Source organism: Theropithecus gelada, chromosome 8 (genome assembly GCF_003255815.1).
Source record: "Theropithecus gelada isolate Dixy chromosome 8, Tgel_1.0, whole genome shotgun sequence".
Taxonomy (NCBI): Eukaryota; Metazoa; Chordata; class Mammalia; order Primates; family Cercopithecidae; genus Theropithecus; species Theropithecus gelada.
The window spans coordinates 57,687,222-57,707,809 of NC_037676.1; the positions used below are offsets into that span (position 1 = coordinate 57,687,222).

The 20,588-nt window shown below is 44.6% G+C and overlaps 1 protein-coding gene and 1 pseudogene across 2 annotated transcripts in view; one reads left to right on the plus strand and one right to left on the minus strand.

The window, feature by feature from the left end:
- The window catches only part of XKR4 (XK related 4), a 404,304-nt gene that overhangs the window by 338,269 nt on the left and 45,447 nt on the right, over positions 1-20,588 (plus strand). The window lies entirely within an intron of this gene.
- Positions 1,497-20,588, minus strand: part of LOC112629773 — a 46,457-nt pseudogene continuing 27,365 nt past the window's right edge. The window contains exon 3 of the transcript XR_003120752.1: positions 1,497-6,987. The product of XR_003120752.1 is annotated as a myotubularin-related protein 5-like (transcript). The remainder of the gene's footprint in view (positions 6,988-20,588) is intronic.

Here is a 20,588-nt window from a genome sequence, read left to right on the forward strand (position 1 = left end):
GCCCCAGTTACAAAGCTCGCTGGCAAGCAAACTGCCTGTCAAGTTTGCTAAAAAGAACAGCAAAAGTGGGAACAGCCAAGCTTGTACAATTTTGCAGTTTCTTTCTTTCTTTGGTATATTTTTAGGTTGCCAGGAATCGATTTCCTCTTCTCTGCTTTATAAGTTTCTATTCATAAGCCTGGCAATTTATTAAACTTCATTTTATTCACATAAAATAGTCATTGCTCTGGAAAACAGTGACTCAATAAAGCCGTCTTCTTCCCATACACCTGGACTTCTAGCCAGAGAACAAGATGCGGTGTGCACAAGTACCAATCAATGAAATGAAAAACGTTTTGTGAAAAACAAAATTTAGTCTTGAAAATCTGAACATTTCTTTTACAAGTCACTGATTGAAGGGATTTTTGCAATCAAAATGAATCCAGGCAAACCCATGCTACTGGATTTTGATTAATTAAGCCAAAATCTGCACATCTGCGTAATGTCTAGCTCATAAGTGAGATGGATTTAATCAGTGAGGAAAATGTGGTTTGGGGAAGAGGCTGCAGGTGGAGTTTGCTAACTAGCACATTTTATTTATTTTTCTCTTAGTGGATTTCTACTCTTTAGTAAGGTTATTATAATCCTTGGTTTTCTGGTTTCCTGCCCACTATTCATCTCTCCCACTAAAGATCTCCCACATGCCCTACATAACAATAATCAATTAAAATGCAGTAGTCAACCTGGTTGGCTGAAGCTTTGCTTCATAGAGCAGAGATGAAGCTAGAAGCCACATTTTGTGCATTATGTCTATTCCTAGCATCGTAAAGAACCATGGTGAACCAACCAAGACAGCCATGTATACAAATAAACAAAATTACTACAAATAAAGAAAAATAAAGAGAGTGTCAGTGGAAGGATAAGCAACTGCCTGTGACTCTGTGATTGAGGCCTTACATACCCAAAAGAGCATTTAGCATTGAACTCTTCCAGTAGCCCTAAAATCCAATGTTATGACTTACTATATAAATAATAAATGACTTGAACTTTTAGCCACGGTGGTATTAAGAGATTAGCAAATCCTCTCAGGTTAAAAAAATAATAACATATAAAGTTGGACAAAATTGTCGAAAATTGATGAAAGGTGATAAATTGAGATATTTATTCTTATTTTATTTTATTTTATTTTGCGGTAGTTCTCTCTTTATATAGACTCTGGTTCTAGAAACAACTCGCCTGCAGCCGGCTGGCTGGGCTATTTACAGGCCCATTGTGGGCTGTACCTTGGCCACCTCCCCGCACGCACGGTGCTCAGCTGTGACGCCAAAATAAGTTAGGGCCGGCCGGGCAGGGCGGGGCGGGGCAGGGACCGGGCCTGTACACACAAGTGCTGGGGGCTCGGGGCCTCAATACTGCCGAGCGCCGGGCCGGGGCTGTAAACAGGGCCAGGGCGGCCCTACCCACCCCTAGTGGTCGGTAACGACTGGAAGCAGAGCAGCCAGGCAAGTCCGGGAGGCTCAGGCCTCCGACAGGCGGCTCTGGATCCGGTCCACCCACTGCTGGACCGAGGGCACGTCCTGGGCACAAAAGTTGTAAACGAGACGTGTTGTCTTCACGTCAAAGAAGGCCTTCTCATCCACGCTCTTAGGGGCGCCATGGTGGACGTGCCAGGTGCCACAGCCTCCACCTCCACCTCCACCAGGTCCATGACACCCTTGCACTCAGTGTCCACACGGTGGCCGTAGTAGCGCAGCTGGTGCTTGGTCTTGTCCAACATGAACCAGCGGGCCTTCCAAGGCTTCATGAAGGCCTCCTTCTTGTACAGAGTGCCCTCATAGGACCTGTTCTCACTCTCAGCTGTCTGGAACTGGCTGTACAGGGTGCTGGTGCTGCAGTGGGCAGCCTGGTGGGAGCCAGATGCGGTCGAGCCACTTCTCTGGTCCCTCTCCAGGCTGAGGCTCAGGGTGGAGCCCAGGGGTTCCTCCTGCTGGTACATAACCAGCGAGCAGCGGTGGTGGGGTGCAGGGGACGCTAGGAGGCAGCTAGGGGTGCCACGTCCATCTGGCCGGGCTTCAAGGCACTGTGCAGCCTCATCCGTTCCCAGGTGTCCTTCCAGCGCTCAGCGGGTCAGCCCAGCTCTGTCTCCAGCCTCTGCAGCTCCTCCAGCAGGCGTGAGATGGCGTCAGGCTGGGCTCCGGGGCAGCTGTGGTAGCAGGCCACACCATACTGCGCCTGCTCTGGGGAGTGCCTCCCTCAGACCATTCTTCCTTTGGGGCTCAGGGGGCCCCTGGGCCAGTTTCTGGTTATAGGGAGGGCCCTCGGCCAGCATCTCCTCAGTGTAGAAGTCCTACACCTTCAGATTGGACACGTTGCTGTAGGTCCGCAGGACCTCTGTGTCCTAGGGTGCATGCATGTAATTGTGGAACATGGGTGTCCTCTTGCTCATCCGGTCCACACACAGACCTGCAAGGCAGCTGGCCCCTGCGCTGCCCCTTCTCTTACAGCAGCCCCAGCTCAATGTGCTCATAGTCAGAGTCCAGCAGGAAGGTCCGGAAACAGCGAGACACATGGTGGTAGCCCAGGAACTTGAGGTAGAACTGGCTGAACTCAAACTCCATGGGGAACTGCAGGTGGACCTGGTGTAGGCAGTCCAGGAACTACAGGAAGATGGTGTGAAGCTGCTGCTCTGTCCAGCCAGAATGTGGTCTCTCCAGTGGCTGAAGCGATGACTGAAGGACAGCCACTCCTTCTCCACCAGCAGGCAGAACCCCTCCAGCATGCGGTAGAAGGGGTCTGACAGCAGCTGCACCAAGGATACCACCTGCGTGGTGATGGCCCAGCCATCCTCCAGGCCCATCAGCACAGAGGAGCTTGAGTACAGGAGCTCCCCACCAGCACCAACACCTGCAGCAGCTTGTGGATCTGAATCAGCCACTCCAGCCCTCCAGCAAGGGCAGGAAGGAGGCTAGGCTGGGCTCAGCAGCAGAGCAGCCTGGGACACATGCCTTCAGCAGCTTCTTGAAGCTAGCCTTCACCTGCCGCTCCTGGAATACCTCAATGGGCACCAGCTCCCACTGCTGCAGGGGATCTGGCCTCACACTCTTGAGTTGGACTTTGTCCCCGAGGATGTAGAGGTCTGCTCGCTGCAGCCACAGGAAGTCCTGGTTGGGGGGCAAGGGGCAGCCGTTGGCCTGGGGTGGGGCCAGCACGTCTCTGCCAGCTAGCCAGGTGCCCACATTGGCACCAAGCCCACTGCTGCGCCCACTAATCCCGACACTGCCCCCACTTACCTCGGGGTGCAGTCAGTCTGGAGGCTGAGGCTGCCATGGGGTTGGACAGTGTGGTGACCCTGGCTCTGGGGCTGGGAATGTGGCTGCCCATGTAGGCTGAGGAGAAGCCGCTAAATGTGTTGCGTTGGGATGCACCGGAGTAGCGGGGCATGGAGCTGACCACAGCCTGCAGGTACTTCTTCTGCTCCACGCTACTCGAGTCCGCCTGGAACTGGCCTGGAGAAGGTGCGTTCTGGGCCTTAAAGAGGCCGACGACACCTATGCCATGCAGGCTCCCAGAACGCAGCAGTACTGCCTTGGACCGCCCGCTGCCCCAGCAGACCCCGGGGAAGCAGTTCTGGCAGTAGCAGTGGGACACATGCTGCAGGGCGTTGTCCTGGACACTCTGGGGCGCGATCAGCAGCCCCGGGTAGCTGCAGTAGGTGGTATACATGCGGTTGACCGGAGAAATGCAGAAGGATTCAGACTTGACCCAGCTCAGGCGGCTGCTCAGGGTGCCCAGGCCGAGGTACTGGTAATCACGGCAAGTCCTTTCCACCAGGAGGCTGCTCATGGTCATGCGGTCTGAGGGCTTCAGGGCTGAGGACGGGGTCAGCGTGCTGGGCTCCAGCTCCTCAGACACTGAGATCTCATCCTCCTGGTCCTCAGGAGGCTGGCCCCAGCGCTCCTAGCTTGGGGGGTTGTACTTCTTGCGAGCGACATGCTGCCGCCCAATGGTCTTCTTGGCGTTTTTAACCAGGTTCCGGGACAGCGTTCTGAGGGAAAGACCCTTGTTCTTGGTGACACGGGGTGGCCTGCCCAGTGTGTAGGCAGAGCCCAGGGTGAAGGAGAAGGTGGCCCTGACATCCATCGTGTACCGCAGCTTATGCAGCTGCTTGCAGAAGGGCTTGACACTGTCAGACCCCACCTTGTCATCAAAGGCCATTTTCAGCAGCTGGAATGTGCAGGAGCGCAGCTGCAGCCCGTCCTGCAAGAGCTGGTCCACAGGGGTCTGGACGCTGATACACATCTCCTTGGTCAGCGCGGCCACCGGGAAGGAGCGGAACACCACCTGCTCCCCCACCAGGGGGTCTGTGAGCATCCCTGTGAAGATGACGTGGTACGTGATGAGGAAGACGGTGCCCTCAGCTGGGAGCAGTGCTGGCCCCCCTGCACTGCCCCCGGCACCCTCCTCATGCCCATCCGGTAGCAGGTAGATGCGCAGGCCGTCCAGCACACACTCCTCACCAGACAGCAGGCGCGGCCTCAGTAGCTTTGGTTTCTGGGTGGGCATCAGCCTCCAGTTCTCCCGCTGCACAGCCTTCAGAGTCTCGATGTGCATCTGGATGATGTCTGGCACCATGACATGCAGCCCCTTGAGGTGGTCACTGGTGACCCCACTCTCTGTGCAAACCTTGTTCACAAAGCGATTGATGAAGCAGAACACAGCCCCAGCTACATTGCAGGTCTCTGTGTCCTCAAAGCCGCTCCCCGTGTCATAGCTCTTAGCCACACTGCCAGCCATGCTGTTGGGGACCAGGCTGTTGCTGGCGCTCTCTAGGTCTCCCAGCCTGGGAGCTCCTGAAGCAGGAGGCTCTTGCTGCTGTCCAGGGGCAGCAGGAGGTAGCTCATGCGGTTGGCATAGTGGATGGCCTGGCTGAACACCATGCTCTCCTCTTTCTGCATCAGTTCCTGCTGCTTCTCACCGCTCAAGGATGGCCACAGGCACCACTGCTCAGAAGCCACGTCTAGGGCAGAGTGCTTGCTCGTCCTCCTGGGAAGGTGCCTCCCCAACCTCCTGGGCCGGGGCCTGGTCCTTGGTTGGCTCCAGATAGAGGGCCCAGATTTGAGTCTGCGTGTCCCAATAGAACATGGCCTCCCAGAATTCTGGCATGCTCCACACCACGTGCTCCTGCACACAGCTGTAAGAGAACTGCCTCACCCCTCCGGCTCAGCTTCCAGCTTCGTGACCAGAGGCAGCAGAGCAGCCAAGATGTCATGCTCATCCAGAGAAGTGCAGTCCTGCAGGCAGCAGTTCATCATATGGATGACAAAGTCAAACTGCTGGTTATCCAGGACCGCCCAGTTCTGCTGCACATACAGGTGCAGCTCCTGGGCAAGGCAGTGGCGGGCAACTCGCCTCTTCAGGGCCCTCAGCACGGCTGGGAGCAGCTTCTTGGCCTCAAGCATCTTCCCCTCAAACTCATGGGAGATGCAATTGCCCACAACCTCCGGCCGGCCAGCGCTGTTGACCTGCAGCCTACTGCACCGATCCAGTATGGCAGTCATGCGGGGCCCTGAGGGCCCTGTGGTCCTCCTTTCAGCCTTCATGGCTAGGTGTGCCCCTTGCATCTTGGCAGTAGCCTGGTCCACGATCCGCTGCATGGTGCCCTCATCCAGCTAGGGGAAGGGCTGGAGCGCCCATCGCAGATGGCTGCTCTCACCCGCCTCTGTACCTTGTGCATCGCCAAGTCTGGGTACAGGTTCTCGTTCTTGTAGAGCTGCTCTGCCAGTTCCTGGATGTGACGCAGGACACACTGGGGGTGGTTCTCATCCGCCCGCCTGCATGCCACCTCGTGGACCACCAGCTCATCAAACAGTTCCGTGGGGCAGTACGGGACCCCACGCTCCAATATGAAGAGAGCAAAGGCCATGCCTTCCAGCACCTTCATCAGGAAATCGTCCTCCACCAGCCCACACTGGCCCAGGAAGGCTGCCTTATGGAAGTGGACGACAGGCTCCGGGTGAATGTGCATGACGTGCAGGCACCAGAGATAGCCCTGCAGCAGCCGATCGAAGAGCTGCCGGAAGATGGCATACAGCTCTTTGTCCTGCATCTTCAGGGAGGAGGGGGACGTCGTGGGTGGAGGGAAGGCAAGGTCAACCAACTCCAGCTCCAGGTCCAGGACCATGCTCAGAACACTGTGCGTCTGACTCTGCGGTGGCTCTAGCAAGGGTGGAATGTGCACACACTCAGGGATGGTCACTGTCCCTCCATCCAGATCAGCAACGATCACATCTAGCAGCTCCTGGTCTCTGCCTAGAGGGCCGCGTTGACCCCGATGATGAAGCGCATGGGTGTGCTGAGGACCTCCAGCAGCTGGGCCGGCAGGATGGGCACATAGGTGAAGCTGTATCTGAGAGGAAACAGCAATGCTAGGAGGCCCCTGCAGGCATCAGCTAGCTGCTGGTAGCTAGGGGACAGGAAGAGAACCTTGTGCTCTGTGAGGGCGACACAGGACAAAGACAGCACATTGGTGATGTCCAGCTGGCAGAAGAGCAGAGCCACGCTGCAGCTGCTGATGGGCAGTGAGTCGGCCAGTGGAGTCTGGATGACCTGCCAATCACCAGCCCCCAAAGAGATCGTCCTCTGCGAGCCCCCAGCCAGGGGCACAGTGCATGTCAGCAGGTTCCTAATTACATTCCCTGGGAACACATTCAGGCCCTCCATGTGGATGGCATAGATGAGGCAGAGGCCGTTCCTGAACACCTGTGTGGTCAAGTCGCTACACCAGCACCAGCGTCTTTGGGGCAAACATCTGGGCATATGGGGCAGGCTCTGTGGGCGACAGGTGCGTCTGGCCTCCCTCATCCTTCTCTTCCTCCCTTTCTGTGGTATCCTGAGCACCCATTGTTTCCTGCTGTGAAGGCTCCACCGGCTCCCAGAAGGTCAAGCAGCGCAGTAGTGGCGCTCTGAGTTGATGTCGGTGAGGACAGCAACAAAGGTTGGTGTATTCCTCTTCAGAAAAATTAATCAGAATTCAGAGTTGACATAATATATTATCTAAAATTTCCCTTTTTGGGCAAAACAATTACTAAGCATGCAAATAATTAGGAAAGTATGATCCATACTTAGGAAAAAAAGTAATCAATAGAAATTGACTCAGAGTAGCAGCCGGGCACAGCGGCTCAAGGCTGTAATCCCAGCACTTTGGGAGGCCAAGGCGAGTGGATCACCTGAGGTGAGGATTTCGAGACCAGCCTGACCAATATGGAGAAACCCTGTCTCTACTAAAAATACAAAATTAGCCCAGCGTGGTGGCGTGCACCTGTCATCCCAGCTACTCGAGAGGCTGAGGCAGGAGAATCACTTGAATCTGGGAGGTGGAGGTTATAGTGAACTGAGATTGTGCCATTGCACTCCAGCCTGGGCAACAAGAGTGAAACTCTGTCTCAAAAAAAAGAAAAAAGAAAAAAAAAGAAATAAAGAAAAGAAATAAAGAAATAAAAAGAAAAAAAGAAATTGACTCAGAGTAGATCTAGATGATGTATTTGGCAAACAAATAATTAACAAAATGCATGATGTCTATGATTCAATAAATAATCTTTACAGAGAAATAGAACCCAAATATTGGAAGTGAAAAAGAACCAAATAGAAATTCCAGAGTTGAAAACTATTTTCAATATGAAGATTTTGCTTGTTGTATCAACAGCAAATTTGAGATTAGGGACGAAAGAAGCAGTAAATTGAAATATAGTTCAGTAGAAACATCTCAATTTGAAAAGTACAGACCTTTTTTTGAATAAGCATAGCATCAGAGGCATGTGGGGCAATGTTAAGCCTACCAACATATGTGAAATAAGGGTCCCAGAAGTAAAAAAGAGAGAGGAAGGGGAAAATCATTTATGTGAAAAAATAATAGCTAAAATCCTCCAAAATTTGATGAAAGGCTGTCTACAAATATTAAAAGCTCCACAAACTCAAAATAGGATAAGCATATCAGAATTCACATCTAAATCAATGACTGAAATACAAATACAAAGAGAAAATCTTGAAAAAAGTAAGAGAAAAAATGACTCATCAGGTATGGAAAAAAATATGACTTTCATTGGCAATAAAATCCTCTGCATTTACCATCTTCAATTCGTTCATGCAACCTGATTCCTCCTGAATGCTGGACAAGGTCCCAGGTGTGGGTGCAAGAGGCTGTCACACTGACCCTCCACTGAGCTGTCCAATACTTAAGCCATCCACGGGTGGCAAAACTAAAAGAGCACACTGTGACGCATGCCCTCTGGGGCTCCAGGGGTCATGGGCAACTCCTAGACACTGCCACATGGAGTTCTGCTCCTGCTGACTTAATAGCTGACTTATCACTATAAACAGTGAAGACCAAGAAGCAGTAAAATGGCATATTCAAGTGCTGATTTCTTTTTCCTTTTTTTTTTTTTTTTTTTTTTTTTGAGACTGAGTCTTGCTCTGTCACCCAGGCTGGAGTGCAGTAGAGCAATCTCCTCTCACTGCAAGCTCCGCCTCCCAGGTTCATGCCATTCTCCTGCCTCAGCCTCCTGAGTAGCTGGGACTACAGGCGCTGCCACCACGCCCAGCTAATGTTTTGTATTTTTAGTAGAGATGGGGTTTCACCGTGTTAGCCAGGGTGGTCTGGAGCTCCTGACCTCGTGATCTGCCCACCTTGACCTCCCAAAGTGCTGGGATTACAGGATGAGCCACCGTGCCCGGCCATGCTGAATATTTTTAACTTTCAACCAAGAATTCTGTGTCCATTGAAACTATTCCCCAAAAAATAAAAGCAAAATAAACATATTTCCAAGTAAACAAAAACTGAAAAAATGCATTACTAGAAGATTCGACCTAGAAGCATCACTAAAGGAAGCAGTTTAGGCTTAATAAAATATTCCCAGCACCTTAGGCTTAATAAAACATACCCAGATAGAAACTAAAATTCATGGGGAGGAATGAAAAGCACTGGAAGTGGTAAAATGTAGGTAGATTGAAAGACTCCCTTTTCCACTTAATTTCCTTTTGAAAATAGACATTTTAAACGTTATTGTAAAGTTTTATTGTTAAGTATGTTATACATACACACAGAGTTAGATTTATGGATATGTATGTTTTATTTATGACACTAATAACTCAAAGAAGAGGAAAGAAATGGAACTATATTAAAGTTGCTGTATTTTACTGGAATTATGTTAGCATTAACCTGAGGTAGAGCTACACACTAAAAATCATAAAACATCACTGTGAGAAATTTAAAGATCTAAATGAAAGGAGATGTACCATGCTCATTGATTGAAAAACAGTATTGTTAATATGACAGTTCTCCCCAGATTGATCTATAGCTGAAACTCAATCCATATGAAAATTCCAGGAGCATTTTTTCATAGACATGGACAAGCTGATCAAAAAAAAAAAAAAAAAAGTATATGGCAATGGAAAATACTTAGAATAGCCTAAACAGGTTTGAATAAGAAATACAAATTTGGTGAATGTACATTTGAAATGAGATCATTCCCTTGATCCCTTCATGAGACTTGTGAAGGGATTGGCTTGTTTACTCAGCCCACAGGTCTCAACCCCTCATGGGAGGGGAAGCACGCAGGTGAGTGGGTGCAGAGGCTAGGATGAGTGCTTCTGGGCAACCAGCAGGAGCAGAACTCCATGTGGTCCCGTGGCAGTGTCTAGGAGTTGCCCATGACCCCTGGAGCCCCAGAGGGCATGCGTCACAGTGTGCTCTTTTAGTTTTTCCACCCGTGGATGGTGTAAGTATTGGACAGCTCAGTGGAGGGTCAGTGTGACAGCCTCTTGCACCCACACCTGGGACCTTGTCCGGCATCCAGGAGGAATCAGGTTGCATGAACGAATTGAAGATGGTAAATGCAGAGGATTTTACTGCCAATAAAAGTGGCTCTCAGTGGGATGGGGAGCTGGAAAGGGAATAGAGTGGAAAGGTGGTCTTCCCCTGGAGTTCAGCTGGGAATATCCCCAGACAAACTCTTCTCTGAGATCCCACCATCAAGCTGTCCCTCTGAAATCAAGCTGCTTCTCACTGACGTCAAGCTGCTGCTTCTCTTCTCTGCTGCACTGCTCTGCCCCTCTGCCAGTAGCCTAGGGTTTTTATGGGTGCAGGATGGGGAGTAGGGCAGGCCTTGGTGGTTTTGGAAAAGGCAGTATTCAAGTGGGAAAACAGAAATGCACATTCTCACTTTAGGTCACAGGTCCAGGCTTGAGGGTGGAGCCCTCACCAGGGACTCCACCTTTTTCTACCTAGTACCTCCTGTTCATATCACACTGACTAATTTTGATACCAACCATAAAGCTACAGTAATCAAGAGTGTAATAATATTGGAGTAATAAAGACAGGCAAATAAATCAAAGGAACAGAATATGAGTCCAGAAATAAACTCTCACCTTTATGGTCAATTGAGTTTTGACAAAGGGACCAAGACAATTCGATGGAAAAGGAGAGTGGTTTCAACAAATGATGCTAAAACAATTGATATTCATGAGAAAAAAATGATCATAAATCCTTGGCTTATATTAGACACAAAAACTACTCCAAAATAGAACATAGACCTAAATGTAAGAGCTAAAACTATAAAATTTTAGAATACAACAGAAGAAAATCTTTCTGACCTTAATTTAGGCAAAATTTTATTTGATTGGATGCCAAAAGTGTGACTCATTAAATAATATAATTGGAAATTGAACTTCATAAAAATTTAAAAATTCTACTTTTCAAATGCCAACTTTAGAAAAATAAAGAAAACCATAGACTGAAATAAAATATTTGAAAATAACATATCTAATAAAGGACTTGTATCCGGAATACATTAATAACTCTTATAACTCAATAATATATCAAACAATTCAATAAAAATGATAAAAGTTCTGAACAGACATTTCACCAAAAAAAAAAAAAAAAAAACCACCTACACAGAAATTGCTCACAAGCTCATGAAAAGATACTAAACATCTTTAGTAATTAGAGAAATGTAAATTAAAAGCACACACCCACTATAATGACTGCAATAAAAAAGACTGACAATACCAGGTGTTGGTATGAATGTGAAGAAACTAGAACTCTTATCCATTGCTAGTGATGAAGTAAAATGGTACAGTCACTGTAGAAAACAGTTTTGTGGGGTTTTTTTTAAGTTAAATATTAATAATATTAATGTATGACCCAGTAATTCCATTCCTAAGTATCTTCTCAAGAGAAATGAAATATATCCATACAAAGTTTTATCCACAAATATTTCTAGCAGAATTATTCATAATAGCCAAATACTAAAAAAAAAAACAAAAAAAACAAATGCCTATCAACTGGTGAATGCATAAACAAAGTATAGTATATTTATACAATTGAATACTATTCAGCAATACGAAGGAATAACAACTGATAGATACAACAATAAAATGAACCTTAAAAATCTGGTTAATAAAAGAAACCATACACAAAGACTCCCTATTGTATTACTCCCATTACACGAAAATTCTAAAAAAGGTAAAACCCCAGAAACAGAAAGCAGATCAGTGGCTGTCTGAAACGGGATGGAAGTGAGAATTGACTGCAAACAGGCATGAGGGATTTTGGAGTGATAGAGTATTCTCAAATCGGATTATGACATTGGTTGTGCCACTGAATAAATTTTTTCAAAATCATTGAATCATGTGCTTAAAACAAGTGGATATTATGGCATTAAATTATGCATCAATGAGGCTGTTTTAAAAACCAATAGATATTTATCAAAGAAAATAAAAACAAGAAGTATGGAAAAGCACATTCTTTACCATCTTACTATCCATATAATCAGTTGCCACTTTGGTTTAAATCTTTCCACATAATATATGATATACCAGAATGTGTTGAATCAGTCTACTATGACTGGAGTTTTAGGTTGTTTCTAGTCTTTTATCAGTAAATGATTCTAAAATAAACATCCTTATACATATATTTTTTTATTTGGGTATCTGATTAATACCTCAGGATAAATTCTCAAGATTGGGCTAAGTTATTTAATAAAAAATTTATTAGTTTTTGATTGCTGTAAAACAAATTACCACAGACTCAGCAGCTGAAAACAGCACATGTTTGTGACCTCACAGTTTCTGTGGGTCAGGGATCTAGGCAGGACTTGGCTGGGTTTTCCACTCTGTGTCTCACAAGGCTGCATTCAAGGTGTCAGCCAAGACTGCAGTCTCATCTGGGCACAGGGTCCTTCCCAAGCTCCCTGTGGCTGGTAGAATGCAGGTCCCTGTGGTGATAGAACTGTCAGCTCCTAGAGCTCAGTCGCCATTCTCTGCCATGTAGCCATTGCCACAATAGGACAGTGTGTGTCTCCAAGGCCAACGGACAGCATCTGTTCCTGCTTCCTGTCACTTGCCTCCAAACTCTTTTTTAAAGAGCTCATTTGGTTAGACCAGACCCATTGAGGATAATCTTCCTTTTGGTTAACCCAAAGTCAACTGATTAGGCACCTTCATTACATTTGCAAACTCTCTTAACCTTTGCCGTAGTCTGTAACACAATCACAGGAGTGCTATCCCTTCATATCCACAGTCTCTCCCTCACTCAAGGGGAGGGGATTGCACAGGTGTGTGTATTGAGTTAGGGATTGGCGAGAGTGGGGACTGGGAACCATCTTAGAAATCTCCCTCACACAAAGAATTTGCACATTTGTTAAGATTATGATTTAAATTGCCAAATTTTCTGAAGAACATTTATACCCCATCGGTAAAGTGCTAATTTCCCCAACACTGGGTATTACCATTATGCTTAATCTTTGCCAAAGACAGGCAAATATTGTTGTCTTGGGACCACTGGGCAGAGATTGTGACAGTGAGAGAACAAGTATTGAATTCTTTGATTAATAGTAAGATTATTATGGCCTTTGGCAGGTTTTGCTTTTCTTTTGCAAATTACCATTCAATTTATGTGGTTGTTTTCCTCTAAGGGTAATTCTCTGTTACCTGTCTTTTAATAACCTCATGTTGAATATTCAGAATATTTACTATTTATGGTTTCTATAGTATTTTCTTTCGGTGTCTTAAAAATTGGGTTACGGAGCCTTATGCCATGTAAAAATTTTTAACTTTCATAATCAGATCTATTAACATTTATGGTTTCTTTTTTATGCTTTAACATATTGTTTGCACTTTTCATTTCTAAAAAGAGAGAAGCAAATAAATCAAACGGGATTTCCAGTTTCCATCATAGAAGACAGGAACTATAGAGTGGGAAATCATGTACAAAGATGTTTCTCATAATGCACTGCCCATCCATCTTCTGATTGTTATGTAAACCAATTCTTAACCTACGATATCCAGCCAGAGAGATGAATGTATCTTTCCTCTAAATGACTTGGTTGTGGGAAATATACCACATCATTCTGTTAGCTTTCAGGACCCAGGGTGTCAGCTTCAATTATTTTTTTCATTTCTTGTCTTGGGCTGTCAGATTATAGCTCTGAGTATTTGAAAACAGAAGTATGAAACCAACTTTTTCTAAAGTATTTAGTTTTGATCTTGAGTTTTATCCCCATCTCTGAGCACGATTTCCATATTATATCTAATTTTTTTTCTTAATATGGGACCTAAAACATGTCTTATTTTAAAAAAATACATTGGATAATCAAGAAAGTATGGCTTTTAGGCAAGATCACTTCTCCCTGCTGTATTTAAAAAATAATGATGAAGTATTTCCTTGACAGAAACAAAATCAGCTTGTATCTATTAAAAAGTTGGCTCAAATCTCTCCTTTTTTCATAGATGAATGAATCATAATATAAGGATATAAGTTTCTTAAACCTTCCTTGAAGTCTCAGGCATTAAATGTCCTCATCTATAAAATGAAAAAGTGAAACAAGCTGACCTCTAAGGTTCCGGTGAAATCTAACACTCTGATTGTCTTGATGTTTGACTCGAGGTTTTCTGCTTATGTTCTTTCTTTGCACTTTTCAAATTCCCAGTCTGAAATCCTGCCTTCAAGGTTTTTCCTCTTTTCGTTTTCAGATTCTGACTATGCATTCTTGTAAGACGTTCCATTGTCACTTCCAAGTCAAATATTCAAAACCAAACTCTTGCTATCCCTCTCAAACTACTTGGTTTCCGTATTTGTTGGATTTGTACCATAGTCCTTGGTATGCAGGCATGAAGAAAGGAATAATTTTTCATCATCTTTCCCTCGCCCCATAGCTAATCAGTATCTAAGGCCAGAATATTTGTCAACTGCAACATCTGTCTCCCTGCCTTTTTCCAATTCCTCCAAACACATTAGTTTCTGAGCCACAATGTGTCCCTCCAGGACTCAATGTTGAAAGTTCTTTATCTTCTTCAAGTTTCCTGATACGATGACTCCAAAACACCATAGCCAGGTTGACATTCCTGTGGTTCCCTATTTTTTGTTAGATTAAGAACAATGGCAATGAAACCCCTCCACAATATGTCTTAGTCTGGCTTTTCACACTTCTTTTTGTCTTCCCCGTGCTTATGCCCAGTGTCTTAGCCTCCCAAGATCCTTGCTATTAATATTTCCTGATCACACACTCTATTTTGCCATTTCCTGCCTTTTAGGGTTGATTTTGAATTTCTATTTTCAGTGTTTAAAGTTTCTGTAAATGTTGGGATATTGACTTTAGCTAAAACAAACAAAAAATAACAAGTAATCACTTTAAATCTGTATCCTACTTCCAAGAAACAATATTTTCATTGGTGCCAAAATAATATATTCCATGTTAGTGTAATGCAGTAGAACTTAAAAAAAATTAAAAGTCTATGTAGAAGACAATGAGGATTGAGTGTGTTAGAGCTGTATGGAATCTTGGGCGGCTCTATTCCCATCTTCCACTTCTAAGGATCAGCAAAGCCAGTAGGCTGACTGTAAGCTATGAGCTAATTAGGAACAAATCTTATACTAAAGATTTGAATGGTTTTCTGTTGCTCAGGAAACTACCGAGTTCTGCCCTTTAACAGGACCTGGTCAGTCATTCACTCAACAGACAGGTTTTCAGAGCCTGCAATGTATCATGTACTGGGTCCTAAGAGTTGAAATATTTAAAATGGCCCCGTTTTCTAGAAATGCAGTCTGGGAGAAGGAATTACACATGGACAAATAAGTGTAATAAAAATTGCCATGATAGAAATGGTGCATTGTAGACACAAAGGAGGAGGTCCTCAGCTCTATCTGATGTAATAGGGGAAAGTAAAGGGTTTCATAGATAAAGTAACCCTATGGGCTTAATGTAAAAAGGTAAGTAATTTTCACCAGGGTTGACTAGCAAAGAACCATTATTACCAAAGGCACAGAAGCATACGTTCATTTGATAATATTGGGGGTAAATGCAAACAATTTAGAATTCTAGAAGTTAAGGTACAAGACAAGGTGATATGGTTTTTGACTGTGTCCCCACCCAAATCTCATCTTGAATTGTAGCTCTCATAATTCCCTGGTGTTGTGGGAGGGACCCAGTGGGAGATAATTGAATCATGGCAGCAATTTCCCCCATACTGTTCTCGTGGTAGTGAATAAGTCTCACGAAATCTGATGGTTTGATAAGTGGGAACCCCTTTCACTTGGCTCTTATTCTCTTCTCTTGTCTGCTACCACATGAGACATGCCACCATGATTGTGAGGCCTCCCCAGTCATGTGGAACTGTGAGTCCATTAAACCTCTTTCTTTTTATACTGTCAAGTCTCAGGTATGTCTTTGTCAGCAGCATGAAAACAGACTAATACACAAGATATATCAAAATCAAATTTTTTAAGCAAGGCAAGCCCCCAGTTATGAAGGGACTTACATGTCCTACAAAGAAGTTTGGAGCAATAACTATCATTATCATTATTATTAGTGAGTATGTATCAGCTTCTCATTATGATTTACAGATCCTGCCTACTGATCACTTTCTACGATCACTATAATAAGTTATTTACATTGACAAGGAAACTGAGATCAATGATTAACTCACTTACCTAAAGCAACATGGCTATTAAGTATCGCAGCCGTTTCGAACTCAGGTCCACCTGATTTCAAAGCTAGACACGAATCACACTATAATCCTTACCTTTAATCTGTAGACGATGTGGCACCATCAGGACATTTTAAATAAAGAAGAAATGTGAATAGACTCTCGTCCTGGAAGGGTCTGACAACAATATAGAGTTGCAACATCCAATACAGTAGCCACTAGCCACATTGAAAATTAAATAACTATTTAATAATTGAGAATTCAGTTCCTTGAGGGCAGCAGCCACATTTGAAGTGTTCAGTACCTACATGTGGCTAGTGGCAGCTGTGTTGGACAGTGCATGTGAATATTTCCGTCCTCACAGAAAGTTCTATCAGGCAGTACTGGTAGAGAGGAAACACTGGAGTTTCGTGAGGTGGGGCGAGGAAATTAAAGAGACTATTACCTAGGACAAGTAGGAAAGGATTAGAGACAAAACAAAGCACTAAGAGTAATGAGTTAAGTCTGTGTTTCCCAAAGTGTGACTGCCCACCCTTTTCCCCTCAACCAGCCTTATTCAGCACGGTGTGGGAACTTGTTAGAGTGCGCATCCACATGGAATCTGAAACTCAGAGATGGGGCCCAACCATCTGTGTTGTACCGAGCCCTCCCAGGGATTCTGATATTCACTAACATGCGAAGGCCATGGATTTAGAGGAAGGAACAGAGCTGTAAAGCATGACACAGAAATATAGGCAATTTGGAGGCCAGATGCAAATGTGGGTGATATGGTTTGAATGTTTGTCCTCTCCAAATCTCATCCTGAAATGTGATGCCCAGTGTTGGAGGTGGGGCCTGGTGGGAGCTGATTGGATCATGGGCAGATTCCCTCATGAATGGTTTAGCACCATCCCCTTGGTAATGAGTAAGTTCTCCCTTAGTAAGTTCTGGGACCTTCCCCACCCCCTCTTGTTCCTGCTCTTGCAGTGTGATGTGCCAGATCTCCCTTTGCCTTCTGCCATAACTGGAAGCTTCCTGAGGCCTCCCCAGAAGCAAATGTTGGCACCACACTTCCTGTACAGCCTGCAGAACTGTGAGACAATTAAACCTCTTTTCTTTATAAATTACCCAACTTTAGGTATTTGTTTATAGCAACATGAGAACAGACACAAACGCAGTGAGGCAGACAGGAGAATAAATCTAGAATAACTCCTGGTGGGTTGATGAACAAAAGAGAAGAAACATATTCGGAGGGAAAAGACAATGAATTTGAGTTTGAATTCCTAAGGGACATTCAAGTATCATGATCCTGTTCAGTGTCAGCCTAGAAGTCAGGAGAAATTTCTGGGATAAAGATACAGTTTTAGGGTCACTGGGATTAGATGGTAGATTCGCTAGGAATGGAGGGGATAGGTAGCTCTCAATTTTTTTCCTGCATAAATGATATCATCTGTGTGTCTGAAAAGGCTGAGGGGTATAGCTAGACTTAGATACAATTCTCCACATGCTAGTTCCTTTTCTGTCTGATTCAAGGAGTCATTTCAAAATGCAAATTCAGTCAGATAGATGTGAATATGTTCTATTTTTAAAAATAAGTGATGAACATGCATTGTTATGCTGACTATTATTAGTATGTATAACTTGTCAAACAAGATACCCAGAATCCTAAAGTGTACAGAGGGAAATGAGACCAGGTCTAAGGGCTGACCCCAGTTCAGTGAGTGTTGGAAAGTGATTGCAGCAGAGGAACCAGCAGCAAAGGGGAGAAAAATGGTCAGAGAGAGGGATGGGGTCCTGTAACTCCAGACAGGAACACTTTGTAGATAAGATGATGTGCACTGTCATATTTCAGAGAGACCTGTAAGATGAAACCCCGGACTTCGCTATTCTGAGGTCACCACTGAACTTTATTCAAAGCCATTTCTATTATCTGAAGATAATTTGGCTGATCACCTTAAGAAGATTGGAGTATTTTGAAGAATAAATGGGGGGTGAGGAAATGGAGGCACCAAGGGTAGATTTATGCTTTGCACTATTATTTGGTTACAGAAGCGTTGCCTTATGTTCTCGGCATCTTATAGAGATTCTAGTGAAACAGGTCTTCTAATTTTTATACTTTCTCTAACCAGGGCCTCAGCACAAGTATGGCATAAAGGGGCTAGTATACTATGAATACAATTACTCCACCCACTAATATTGATCCATTGGTCCTGGACAATGAGCTCACCTTAGTCCTCCATTCACCCAGTTGGATTGATTGTCTTCTAGAATCCACTCTCTCCTCCAGTCTTCCTTGGCCTGCCCCACACACCTTAGTGACCTCTCCAAATCCTTAGAGTAAATGTAGCTTCAGCTTTAAAGCTGGGACCTTCTCTGCAAAAAATTCCTTCTGAATCGTTTCTTATAATTGACCTGGCCTAAATTAATCCTCACACCCATCCTGTGAAGGAAGTAGGAAAGTGTTATTGTTCTTATTTAGTGGGTGAGAATTGAGGTTCTGTGACAGCCAATATCTTTACCCCTCCTAAATCACAAAGAAACAACCCTATCTTATTTATTTTGCTAATGTATTCATTCCACATTTTTCCATGAAAGATCTCAGGTAGAGGGCATCTGAAAAATAATGAGCAGAATGTCAAGATAACTTGATAAAATAACATAGATATTCAGCTGCTAAATCTCCACATAATTGGCATAGCTGAGCTTTAAATTTGGTTCTAAGGTTTTTGGCAGCCAAACAGAAAGGCAGACACTGTCAATTATGCAGTTCCTGTTTTCAAAAAGGAATAAGTGTGCCAGTTTCTCGGAGGAACCAAAGTACATTCCTGCCTTAGTTCTAAAAGAAACTTCAGATCCATGTCTTTGCATACGGATCATTTCTATAAACAAGTGTAGTGAAACATCTTATATTGGCTCTAATGGTTTACTTTGGTAAAATTTCACTTAAGCTCAAAGTTAGAACAGATTCTCTTTCCTCCCTCCCTTCCTTCCTTCCTTCCTTCCTTCCTTCCTTCCTTCCTTCCTTCCTTCCTTCCTTCCTTCCTTCCTTCCTTCCTTATTTTCTTTTTCTTTCTTTCTCTCTCTCTCCCCACCCCACCTTCCTCCCTTCTTCCCTCCCTCCCTCTCTCTGTCTTTCCTTCTTTCGTTCAATGAGATAATGTTCTGTCACCCAGGCTAAAGTGCAGTGGCACAATCATAGCTCATTGCAACCTCCAACACCTGGGCTCCAGTGATCTCCTGCCTCAGCCTCTCCAGTAGCTAGGAATACAGGAGCACATCACCACATCAAGCTAATTTTATTTAATTTTATTTTTATAGAGACAAGGTCTAGCTATGTTACCTAGGCTGGTCTTGAACTCCTGGGCTCAAGGGATCTCCCCACCTCTGTCTCTCAACGCACTGGGATTACAGGCATCAGCCACCATTCCTGGCCTAAAACAGACTTATCAACACAGGCACACTCACTAACTTACTGATCACTGAGGGACAGTTACCACAAAGATATAAAACTTTACGTCTTGGGCTGGATTTAATTTTTATAGTTGTGACTAAATTCTGTGCACCAATTAGCACATGTTCCTGGAGTATGCTCTCTCTATAGAGAGTTAAAAATCAGGTAACCTCTCTAACTGTCTACACATTTGTATATACACTGTGCACACACATACATAAACATGCAAAGTCTACCATCTTTAAAAAAAGTGTAAAGATTTTTCTAGAAAAATCTGTTCCTGAGATTTTAGGAAATGCTCATTGGCTTAAGTGAAATGTCATCTATCATTTTAAGATGCTCCTAGAATAAATAGATATTCAGGTGCTTAGAATATAGACAAAAATTGGGGGTATTTAAGTTATTATTGGAGCAGATGCTGAGTATTCATCTCCCCTGACTCTCAGGCACTGATGATCACTAACATTTTTAATTAATCACAAATCCCTATGGATGCTAGTGAGGCTCTGACAAAATGGTCCTTTCCCTCACACAAAGTGCTGAAGGAACCATGCACCCAGTGCTGTATTCCCGTATCTCATTAGGTAATCTATATCTGGACACCCAGGCACCACATTTTCAGAGTGTTCTTCTAAAACTGAACGTGTGTATGCAGAAAACCAGTCTGTTAAAATGCATTAATGAACACCTGCTGGCCTCAGAGTCCCGAGCAAGGAACTGTTCCAGAATATTAAAGAAACAAAGTCATTCTCTGTCTTCAAGGAGTTTAAATCCGGTTGGAGAGACAAAATATACTGACATGTTATACAACTAAAAACAATAACCTAAAAGCCTATAAATACATGCAACATAATACAATAAATAGTCAGTGATACTAAACAGTGCATGGAAACCAAGGCAATAGGTAAGAGAAATGACTGCTGATAAAATGAAGAGTAAAGTGGTGACCTCTGCCCCAACAGCTGATACAAAAGTAATGTGAAATGGCCCCCAGATGCAGAGAGCAATGTTAGGTAGAATAATAGCCGCACTATATGTGGTGGCCCAGGGTTGTGGGCACGTGAGCCAAATTACACAACATACAGGGGAATTCCATGCCTGAAAATGTGGATTGTCTTATTTCAGACCAGTGATTCATACACGTTTTTTGTTTATTTTGTTGTTGTTGTTGTTAGGTTCTTCCGGGTGAGGGGGGAAAGTC